The 12178-nt window shown below is 38.4% G+C and overlaps 1 protein-coding gene across 1 annotated transcript in view; it reads left to right on the top strand.

Annotated features, from left to right (window-relative positions):
- The first annotated feature begins 5975 nt into the window (after positions 1-5975).
- LOC148394180 (contactin-associated protein-like 5) overlaps positions 5976-12178 on the top strand; it is a 79277-nt gene continuing 73074 nt past the window's right edge. Inside the window, exon 1 of the mRNA XM_088383335.1 lies at positions 5976-6259. The gene's annotated coding sequence lies outside the window, so the exon portion shown is untranslated. The remainder of the gene's footprint in view (positions 6260-12178) is intronic.

The following is a 12178-nucleotide window of genomic DNA, read 5'->3' as shown; positions in this document are numbered from 1 at the left end:
TTCGTGTGGCAGATGTTGTCAAACATTGTTGCCACGACTACTTTATTTTCTTCATAGGACAATGTTTGGTGGAATGCCACAGCCTTCATGAATTATGTAGCGTCTGCCATAACGAGGATTTATTATTTACAGCACTAAAACCGACCAAGATTCTACCTTTGGTAAAAAGGTGACACATGATTCTATGGAAGGTAAGCCATTTTAAATATGAGAAAAATAATTCTGTATTTAGAAGCAGTTTTGAAGTTGTTCACTGTTGTCAACGCAATTACGGAACAGCGATTTTGGGTGCAAGTCTAACAGTTTGTCATGATAATTTATTCAACTGGTGCGACTTATAGTCTGGAACGACATTATAACAAAAATTGTTTGTTTAATATGTTTAAACATCTACGATTAGCTGGTGACCAGTTTTGGGTATCGCCTGCCACTTGCCCAAAGTTAGCTGGCATAGGCTCCAACCCTCCCTCTGCACTCGAGTGAAATTTTCCGAAATGGCACCCTGGTTGGGGATCACTGGTTCAGTCCATGTTAGCCAATCAAAATCCCATACGTAGAAAATCAAACGGGGAAATGACACACTAACGAAAATAAATAAAAATCAACAAGGAGATACCGATTCACGCCTCAGGCTCTGACAAAGGAGATCAATTTTGACAGTTGACAAAAGTTTCTGAAAGTTTGTGTAGACATCAATGGCACAAGACGGCTTGGCGTTCTGGCAGCGCTGCACGACAGTATGTACAACAAATTAATTGACGCCATCTGTCCTGCGTTTTGTTCTTTCCTTATAGTGTATTGCTGTTTAATGAAGCTTAGCAAGCAAACTTCTTAACAGCATTCAAAAAGAGAACACAAAAGACAAAGAGAAACAAAGCGAATGGCATTCGGTACGAACGAGTACAAGGGACACCCTGAAAAAAAAATCGTAAAAAAACCCAAACCTAAATTCTCGTAATATGACAATTCTTTCCGTTTTTTCTCAAATATCCGACTTCATCCTTTTCAGACTGCCAGCTGCCCTCAGTGGAATTATATACTTTGGCATGTAAATAGAACATTTTCCAAACTCATCATTTCATTTAGAATAAGCCGACAAATGAAGATGTTTGTATCCATGGCAACGCAAAACCATTACAGCCCATAAATGAGCACAGTGTTTACAGCTGACATTTGCTGAGGAAAAACAGTCTTTCAGTGTCTCTCGAGGACTTTGCTCTATTTTAATTTATATATATTTTGTTTATTGGCAGCCCTCAGCCTCTCAGCACTTCCAGCAGTGATAGATGAGCCAGGTGGCGTGCTATCGTCCCGTAGAGGGGGCGAAGAGGCAGAATTGCTGTTCCATCATTTCTGGTGACCTTACATGCCTGATTATGCTGCCGCACATCCCCTTGCGCCTTCTTTCCGCCACCTTCATTTGCATAAATGTGCTTAATGATCACATTCTCTCAAGGTATGATTGCAAAGTGCAAATTTGGCGCGACTTAACATGGCCGTACATTAGATGTTGGAGCGCTGTGTACACAAATTGACAGCATTTGGGTCATTTCAGAATCGGGGGATATTTTCTGCTTTTCCCGTATTTCAATTAAACCATGCACAAACTAGAGTTTAGAATTATATATAACTGGTGTCTAAATGTGAGTCAACGGGATTTTGCCCTCTGGATGACTCACTCACAAATCAGCCATTTGGTTCTTGTTTGTATATCTTCTTTGCAGTTGTTTGTGCGATGAGATGTTAGATACATGACTCAATCGAAATGACATTATCAAGCCGAGGCCGACCTTGCAATGTTTTCAGTCATAATGAAGTGACTCAGGAATGCAACCCTGCTACACATACCATCAGAAAGACATTAATTGAAAAACTTTCTAAGTTTGTTCTTGGCCAGTTAGCATAACAGCATGTGCAGCAAGCATTTACTTTAGGATCATTTTGTTTTTTGTGTTCATTAATAATTTAACAGTGTAACAAATCGACATGAGTAATATACAGAAAACAGGGGGAAGGACTGGACAAGTTCTTGTACTTATTCATATTTCTGTTGGTGAATGAGTGAATGAATGAATGCATTCATTAATTAATCAATCAATCAATCACTTTTGAGCAAAAACTAACATTACCATTAATTTGCAAACCTGATGGGTACTTTTCGTATTATTAAAATTGAATTAGGATGCAAAACAAAACAAAAACCTCATAGGTAATGACTTTTTCACAGAAACTTTAGAAATGCGAGTTTTTCAGGTGCCTGCTCGTCTTTAATTGGGCTGCACCATGCAGAAAAACATCTCTCATAAGAATATAGATATTGTTGAGCTGAACAAATACAATGGTACGATGTTTTATAACCTACATTTCTAAAAAACAGACAAACAAATAAAGGTGACTTTTTCACAGTTTGGTGCCTAACTTGACCTCAATTTCTGGAATGATGCCACAAAATGTCTTCCATTTGTCCAGTCCTTCCCAAAGGTACAAATATTGCCATTGGATGGAAATTAGCCACTTGGACCAACAGAGTAAATTCAGCCTGTGAACCAAGGCCGCCTGTGGCCGACACTTTGGATGAGTCTGCCATTACACAAAGTGATTTTCGCTCCATGAATCCAAAGTTAAAAAAAGACCCCGGTTTCACATCAGTGGCGACCTAAACCATGGGCACTCCAACAGACTCAAGATGTGCTTTAATTTCACACTGCATCATTATCAGCGCTCTAAATGCTAACTCACACAAATGCATCGCAGTGTCTACGGCCTTCTTGAAGTGGGGCCATGATTGAGTTTAAATCCACTGAGTGATGTGAGGGCTTAAAAGAAACTGCAGAATAATAATAAGGGAAGAAATGAATATTTTGGACACACGTTACAATTTTAGTGAAGCCTTGTCTTTCAGGAGTGCACAATGTAAATGTGCCGTCAGTCAGCATTCCCGCAAGGACAAAGCAATGTCGCAGTTTGATTTTGAAATATCAAAAACAATCAGCTGCCTGAGATTTTACGATTTTAAGAACAGTAGGCAACAAAGTCAAAGTATTTTGTAAATTCACTTTAAAATACATTCTGTGAGAGCGTGTTTATGCATCTCATGACAAATGTTCATTCTTTTCATTTATGAATTTAAACGAACCCCCTTTAATATAGATAAGAGCATCAGCAACTCTCTCACTCTTTAAATTCATAAGTTAAAAGAGAATTTCTTTTTCCATGTCATTTGAGGATTTCAGTTATACTGCAGTCAGTCTTCATTAATCTTCCTTTTAAGGATGCTTTGCGAGTTCTCAAAAGGTTTGAGGTTAGGGAATGGTAGCTGCACATTTTTTTTCCTCACTACACTCATAGCAGGTGAAGCTTTAGTGGAATTTTCTGGCTGTAAATGGTTCGTTAGAAGCAGAGGTCATTTTAACACCTTCAGGCATCCTAAAGGGTCCTTCCATCCCGGGTCCCATTATTCAAACAAAAACCATCACTTCACTTCCGTCTTGCTCAGGTCATAAACTTGTTAGCCATCATCAACCCATCCAAAACTCCTTCAGATGGAAAGCAAGACAACATTGATCAATGAAAAAAAGGACAATTTGAAAATCTCTTTGTGTTGTTGAGCCAACTGCAGCAGTTTCTGGGTACCATGACAACAAACCTTTGGATAATCCTGCATTGAGAGATTGTTGGGAATCTGGAGACACCAGGAACTTCAAATATCTGCTGAATGCTCATCAGCTTTGTCCATGATTTTTTTTCAAGTCTAAACAATTTTGATGAATATTGCATTTGTGGAATATGAGTTACGCAGCAAAATTTACCGCTTTTTATCCACCTCTCGGCAGGGCCATTTTGCCACTCGCTGGTCTCAGGTCACAACCAATCGCGGCTCTGCTTCAAAAAAACGGTGAGTCGTGATTGCTTGTGACTTGAGACCTGGCGATCTAATTTTCAGCCGACAGCAAGTAGCAAAATGGCCGCTTCGCAAGATGGGGAAAAAAAAGCAGGTGGATTTTGCATGTTTAATTCATATTCTACAACAAAACATTAACCAGAACACAGAGTTTCGACTAATTGGGCTGCACAGACATAGACATTTTTGGGTCGACTTGCCCTTTAAGCATGATGCATTTGCCCGACAGACACCTTCCCTCATAGATGCATCTGGTCTCTGAGAACATTTTCTTGAACAGCTCATTGTCTTGAAATCTATTGTACCTTCCATGAGCCATTTGGACCATTCCACTCTTTTCATCAGACATTAGTAGCAGTTATTAGTTTGATATAAAAAAAAACATTTGAACTTTAATCATAACTAATAATCAAATGTGCATGAAACATGTATTTATTTATTTATTTGTTTATTTATTTATGTGTAACCAAAAAAAAAACAAGCTAAATATTTAAGTTAAAGCCAATGTAGAACACAGTGTAATCTTAGATAACATATGTTCTCTTTTCTTCTTGGTAGGCTATTTTTAAAGCAGACTTGTGACAATTATGTATAGAACATCAGCGCCACCCCAAATGCACAGCCACCTTTATTAGAAGACAATAATTCATAACAATATGAGGAATCTCTGCATCCTTGTCAGACAAGTGCATTTATTCTTTCTGTCTACCAAGATCCATACTGTTTACATGCTGCCCTTTAAAGTTCACACTGTATTTATATTCCATGCACTATCAACAAATGCACTCCCTCTTCTTTTGTTTTTTTTTCCGCTCTTTAGTTTTATTTATAGTTTTTTTGTTTGTTTTTACATGCGCAGCCTTGCTTGATGGAGGATGAAATCATTTGGCTCACATGGCTGAAATGTAAATAGCCCGGCGTTGACGACAAGCGTGTTGGTGCTTCGTTGGCATGTAAAGCTTAGGCTCAGTGCGGTCGATGAACAAAAGCAACTTCGTCTTTCTTCTCGTCTTCCCATTTGGTTGCCTTTCAAGCTAACAAGCCAATTATTTTATTGGCATCCCGCTTCCGTCAACCCACTGATGGCTCGGCAGGCTGAGTCTTTAAAATGAAAGCGAGCATTTGTTGAGATTTAAGGCGCACATGAGGTATTTAATCAAAATCCAATATCTTATGTGACAAATGGTGGTTAGCATTTTCATTATGTGGGGCTAGACTAAACTCATCTACTGGGATCAGAGGGGGCAAATTGCTTTAGCTTCATGCATCAATTTGATCGTTTTTGTTAATCACTGTGACATCAATGCATGCCATTGGGTTGTTTTGACTAGAATGGTGTGCATTGGGTAAACAAAGATTTGCCTGCACATGTCCACTGTTGGAAAATAAGACAACAAAAATGCTTGGCAATGACTGGAAAACCATCTGAAATTTCATAACCCACAATTCTGGGAAGCCACGGAAACTAAGGTAAAGAACAAAACAGGAAAAATTGAGGTATTTATAGCTGACAAAAGTACAAATTTGTATCATGTGACCCTGAAAATTTCACCCATAAATTCACATCACATGTTTTGCAATATTGCCAGTTACGCACGTTGTAAAGCACAAATTGGTTGATTTTATTTTATAGACTCTGCATTTAATATATAATATAGAGGAAGACAGTTAAAATGCAATTTGGGTATTTTTTTTAATTTTTTTTAGTGAAAGATCTTACACACCTCATCACTATTATTTGTGGTGGAGCAGTACTGCAGGGGCGATTCTAGGATCAGAGGTTTAGGGGGCTAGAAAGTGGGGTGGGGGGGCTGTGTGTGTGTGTGTGGGGGGGGGGGGGGGCTGCGGTGGGGATGGACATTGGGTTTAGATAAGTACAGTACATGGCATTGGTGCAGAAAACAATGATAACACCAATTTAAATGATAACATTTAGCAACGAAAATGATGATTAACCATCCCCCCATTAATTTCAATTTTTTTTTAAACTTTACAAGAAATGTAGAATATAAAACAACCGTACTAAAAATAAACCCCTCCAGAATATAGACATATCACATGTAAGTTATGATCCTACTTATTGCATTAATATATTATGGCGACTTGCAGAAGTGCATGATCAAAAGATGACACGAGTGATTGGGTGCAGCCTGCACGGCCATTTAGTAGCGCCTAATTGTTTCCTTACATGCTCGAGCTGTGCAAACTCTGCTCTCTCTTGCATTTTTTCCCACTTCATCACTTGCTACCTGTTAAAGCGATTAATCGGGGTTATTGTTTTGATTTTTTTTTGACATACCTTGCACATCGGCTTCATTTAATCCACATCGCTTTGAAGACATCGCCACACAAACGATGGTAAGAATTTTCCCTTGTCAAAATAGCTTTGTCTTTGGAAGATACGTCATCATGGCTTGCTCATCAGCTCCGCATTTGAAATGAATTAATAGACTCCTCGCAACTGAAGCTACAGGGCAGCCATCTTGCGTTGCCATTCTTACTGCTACTGTTATCAGCCCATAAGGGTTAATATTAATGGTTTCTTGTCTATATGTGCCCTTAGTTGATAATGTACCCAACCTCTTGTTCAAAGATAGCTGGTGTATTCTCCAGTTCACCTGCAACCCTATGAAGATTGAAAAATATACAGAATATATACCTATATTTCCCCTTTTTGATTTTTTTTCTTCCATCAATGATAAGATAAGCATCATTTGTTTCAAGACAAATGACTAGTGTCCTATCTGATGGTGACTTGTCATATGATTGGTAATGTTTCGTCTGCAGCCCAGATCTGGCAGTTTTCCCTCTTGAAAGGGAATGTAATGATAAAGTAGAGAGATGTATCACCAATAAAATCTATGTATGTGTCAGCTCACAGTGATAACACAACCCTTTGACAGATGATCGCAAGACAACAACGTCTTCAGGCTTGAACTCCTTTTAAAAACATCACCACAACATTTGGTACTGGAATGGAAACAAACATTTACAGACAACTCAGTTTTACAAAAAAAAAACACTAATACATACTTTGATTTGGTTTAATCAAGGATAGTTGACAGAGAATACGCATAGCCCTGCCCCCCCAAAAAGAAAGAAAATGAGGAAGCTCATGTTTTTTCAGATAACCAAAATAAATAAATTAATCTTAGTATAGCACTGGCACTGTTAAAAGAATAAAACAACCAAGTTTTGATAAGGAATGACAATGTAAATGTACTTTATACTTCTCATAACATTCATAATTGAATAAACAACTAACTATTCAGCAATACTATGATGCATGTGTTCGTTCGGGTCATGGATGGAATCAATCAATCAAAGATTAACTTGGGGCAAAAGAAAGCGGTTCGAACAATGAATCGACAACTAATCGATCATCAAACTATTCAAAAACTATTTTGAAAATCAATCAATTGTCTAGAGACTTTGTTCAAATTTGGAAATTTCAGCCTCTCAGCAATTTATATTCTCAGATTTTTCTTTGACTAAAAGATACAATATTAAGCCATTAGCTGCTTAACTCTATAGGACGTTTGTGTCGGCTAATGAGCTTCCCTTGGCTCGACAAAACAAGGCTGCGTTTGCTCAGACTCCATTGGCTCCAACTTGGCCCCAGTATTATAAAATGAGACAGAATTGCCAATTTCCAACCCCAAAGCAGAGAACAAATGTTGAGCAATTAAACAACTTTAACAAGTAGCACAAAATCATGACATACAAAAAAATATATATGCATGCTAAACAATATAATTATTCGTATATCATCCCAACTTCATTGGAATTGGAGTTTGGCTGAAAAATTCTCAGCAACTTTTGTAATGGTTAAATTATTTAAAATTGAGTTTTTGCTTTGACAAAAGAGTTCATGAAAATGTTTTTAGGGTTAAATAGGGTGCTTTCTCGATTCATTGTGCTTTGTTATGCTCTGTGCCATATATCAGAAGATTTCCAAGTTTGGTTCAATCCATGAGAAATTAAAGGTTGAATTCAAGGACATCCACCTTATAAAAAAAAACGATGACGAGAATTGTCTGGAAGTTTTAGATTAACATGCGTATAAAAAAGGTTTCAGGCCTTCCATAAATAAATAATGGGGGGGATGATGTCCTTTTCTACTTAATTGGATCAGTAATTGCGACTTTCACATTGACAGAAATAGCGCGTGACAGCACTGAGCTCCGGCTAACCTTCCCCGGCGCCCTCCGCGCATCCGCCGTTAAAGATGGCGGATGAAAGAGAAGCTGACAAGCGTCGCTCTTGTAATTGAGATTCATGGAGATTCATTCAGCCTTGACCTGAGCAACAAGGAAATCCTCTGCAGCGTGGAGGCACTTTTGTTTCCTCCTCTCTCAGAAAGTTAGCGGAAAATATGACACTACGTATTTATTCTCATTTTTGTGTCATAAATCAAAGATTTTGTATGTGTCACTTTTGTATGGCCATGCATACAAGGGTAAGCAAAGGGGTGGGATGAAGTCACATTTATTCAAGATTAATTGAAAACTCTTTTATATTTTTACCTGAGAACGCTTGAGTGCTGTCAACGCCCCTGCGTTACATTTCCCCTTTGTCTCCACTTCTTTCAGACAAAATTGTTTCGCCTAGAGCGTCTTGATAGAAAAGTCCAGCGAGCTTCTCTAAGCTTGCTTTAATATGACCGCTGTAACCAAAAACACATTTGGATGCAATTTTTCTTGATACACCATGTCGAGTTTTCTTTCCGAGCTCCACAGGTATACTTTAACGAAGCTTCTGAAATCCTTCAAGGGGGAAAAAATCTCACTCCTTCCCATTTATTGTTTCTTGCAAATGTAAATCCAAGAAAAATATTTGAAAACAGAGGCCATTCCCTCCTCATCAAGCCTATTACAAAGTTGTCATGCTCAGCCGGCCACGGTTCCATACCGTTGTTTCGCATGCATATGTTGGAAGCTCCCGAGGGAGTTTTCTCAGAGGAGTTTAATTAAAGCAAGAGGCTTATCGGTGCCTGGGTGAAATGTTTTCCGCGTATCAGTATCTGCAAATTACGTTGCTCTAAACACCTTCTGAATAATTAGAATTGTTACTTAAAAAAGCAAGTGTTGGTTAAACCACATTGCAGCCATGTGAAACCTCATTCCAATTAGATGCAACTCATTAAATGTTCTCACGCATCGCAGCAAAAAGAATCACCTTTTGTTAGCAGCTGTTTGCTTCAATTATACAACAATGCAAATTTGGCTTGACGGGTATCACTTGAATCAGCGATAAAGAGTTGAATTGAGGCGCAGCGAGGAAAAAAGGTGTGCAATTGTGAAAGATTATCAAGTAATTATATTAATAGCCACTATAATATACATTTTAAATAGACCGTGTAAATAAATGTAACTATCTAACTGATATCACGTTAAACTGTCTACTTTAAATATTTCAGCATATATTCCGGATTAATTTTCCGACTTGTCAGAAAAGCTCTGCGAACCAACCTAAATTTGACTAAGAAAAGTTTAATTCAGTTTGAAATTCCTCTATCATGTTGAAAACCCATTTAAAGGCCTCTGTGATGCTAGTTGACTCTTTTCGCTGTTAAATTGTGCTATTTTGTTTTATCTCCTTGCCTGTGGAAACAATGTAGCAATTGGACTACACAAATACAAAAACTGATAACGCAGTCAGAATAGAAAGTGTGGCATAATCGCAATTATATGATACTGGAAAGAGTGGAGTGCTTTCAATAATCAAGCGGTGTCTTTGTGTGGGAGGTAGCTCTTATTAGGAGATACGATTGGGTAATCACACGTTGAAAAAGCCAATGCACGCACAATTTCATGTGGTTTGAAATCCCCGCTGTCGCTGGCTGAGTCCCCCGTGACGCCGCCTCAAGGATTTAATATTCTGTTGGCATAATGGCAAGAGAATATTTTTGTATTGGCGCCGAGATTGCCTCTCTTTTTAAATATACGTAAGATGTACTGACCCTAGAGAGTGAAAAGACTGATTGACTGCTGCCGTTTCAGCTGGATAGCTTCAATCATTGTAAATGGATTTTCTTAATGCCCAAGTAGCTAGTTCATAGATTTGGCTTCCGAGAAGGCGCAGCAATCCCATTTAGCCGAAATGTTGCTGACTGCCAAGACACCTCCATGCATTAACACGCAATTTCCTCTCGCCTATGAACCGGCAATCTTTGACATATTATTTCAGAGCCGCGTTGCTGCAGCTCAATTACCATCAATGTAAACGTATTCGTGGTTTTCCTGAACTTCACCGAGCTACCTTTCTCGTGTAGAGGGAAAAGTGATTGCACCACATGTTGCATTTTGATTTCATGCAGCTCACCAATGGAGGAATGGATGGCAGGAGAGTATAATTTACTCATTCCATATTTTTTTAACTAGTTCCTTAGCTATCCATGTTTTCATCTGTCCATTCATGTCTTTATTCATCAATGCAACCCTTCACCCAACTAATCTTAGCCATTCATTCAACCATTTGACTGTGTCACGAGTTTGAATAGACCCTAAATGACACTACCGTACTTTCCGCACTATAAGGCGCACTTGAAAACCCCCAATTTTCTCAAAAGCCGACAGTGCGTCTTATAATGCGGTGCGCCTTATATATGGACCAATATGAATTCGTGGGTGAGGACTAACTCATTAAAGTAAGCTTTACGTGTTTATTTTGTGTGTTGTGTGATATTAACATTTGAGCAACATTGAGTTATTGATATATTATTGTTTTCACTATTTTGAGTGTTACTATATTGTGATTGCATTAACGTTTGAGCAACGTTGAGTTATTTATTCTATGCGCCTTATAATCCGGTGCGCCTTATATATGAACAAAGTTTTAAAATGGGCCATTCATTGAAGGTGCGCCTTATAATCCAGCGCGCCTTATATTGCGGAAAATACGGTAATCGTTGGCGATAAGCTTTAGGTTTCTAGTTTCGTATTCTATTTTTGCTCTATTTTGTATTTCAGCACATGCTGTATCTTGATTTTTTTCATGCAGGTGCAACACTTGCTGCGCCTCTTTGTCAATTTGGCAGAGTGCTCTTCGCCATGCTGTGCATTCTGGAGTAGTTTGGTTTTGTCCTTGAAGACGTATTTGGCAAAATGACAATTTAGTGGCAGAAAGTCAGTCTATGTACCATGTTTAAATAGTAGCGCAGCTGATCTGAGTTGATTCTTGGGGTGGATTTATTCAGATTATCAGATAGCGCACTGTACATGTATTATTGTATTTTATTCATGGCCATGACAACAGCAAGAACCAAACATCTGAATTATTGTAGGAATTCATTCACTGAACGCAAAGGGTGGCCATTGACTTGCGCATGTGCAAGAGAGGAAAAAAAACAAAAACGCAGTGTGACAATGCACACACGGTACTTTATCATTATTTAATGGCAATGACCGTGGGTCCGCATGGACCTTGACTGGGTCTGGACTCAGACAGTACGTGTTCCGCCATTTGAAGATAGGTGATCGAGCCATTAAGTGTCTGACCGTTTATCCAGCTATACTTCATCCAACAGTACGTGTCTGTTCATCTGCAATAATACAAAGGAAGAGATAGAAAAATAAATTGTCTAAATTATAGTATAATGGGACTATTTGTGTTGTTAAAGTGTGTCGTGTGTTGGTAAAGTGTACAGGTGGCATGGCCAATTTTTTTTTTTAAAAGGGACTAATGGTCTTTAATGCTCCTCTACTGTGATGTATGATTTGTCTATTATGCATTTAACACAATTAAATTGCATCTTTGGCAGCTCCAAAGTGAAAAATAATGCTTTTGTAAGGTTAATATGTCTTCTTTATTAGGCACTAAAGAATTTGCTGCAGACCACCCGCCAGCATCGCCTTGTGTGATTTATTGCGGTGTGATGTAACCCGTACATTTTTCTTCTGATGTTCTTTTATTTTTGGCACAATTAGTTTTCATTGTTCCGAAGACAAACATGAGAGTCAATTGCATCACATTATTTTTTTCTCTAGTCATAAGTCAAGCCTAGGCAGGACCCTGTAAACATGAATAATAAAATGACTTAGACTCTCAAGCAGCGTTCCTTTTTACATTTCCAAACAATCTTTGTTAGTGCACTCAGCTTTATTGATTAAAATGTTAGTCTACCTTTCCCACTCTGGGCGGATTGGTGACAAACTAGCTGCACTCATGAATTGGTCGGCCCATTTTCTCCATCCATTAAGAATGATGGCGGCATGTGTTTGCACAATATGTTTGAGCCAGAAACAACAAACCTTGTGCAACTCTCAGGAAGCACTC

Source organism: Syngnathus floridae, chromosome 8 (genome assembly GCF_059516105.1).
Source record: "Syngnathus floridae isolate MCC-2025c chromosome 8, RoL_Sflo_1.0, whole genome shotgun sequence".
NCBI lineage: Eukaryota > Metazoa > Chordata > Actinopteri > Syngnathiformes > Syngnathidae > Syngnathus > Syngnathus floridae.
This window is presented reverse-complemented; position numbering and strand designations above follow the sequence as displayed.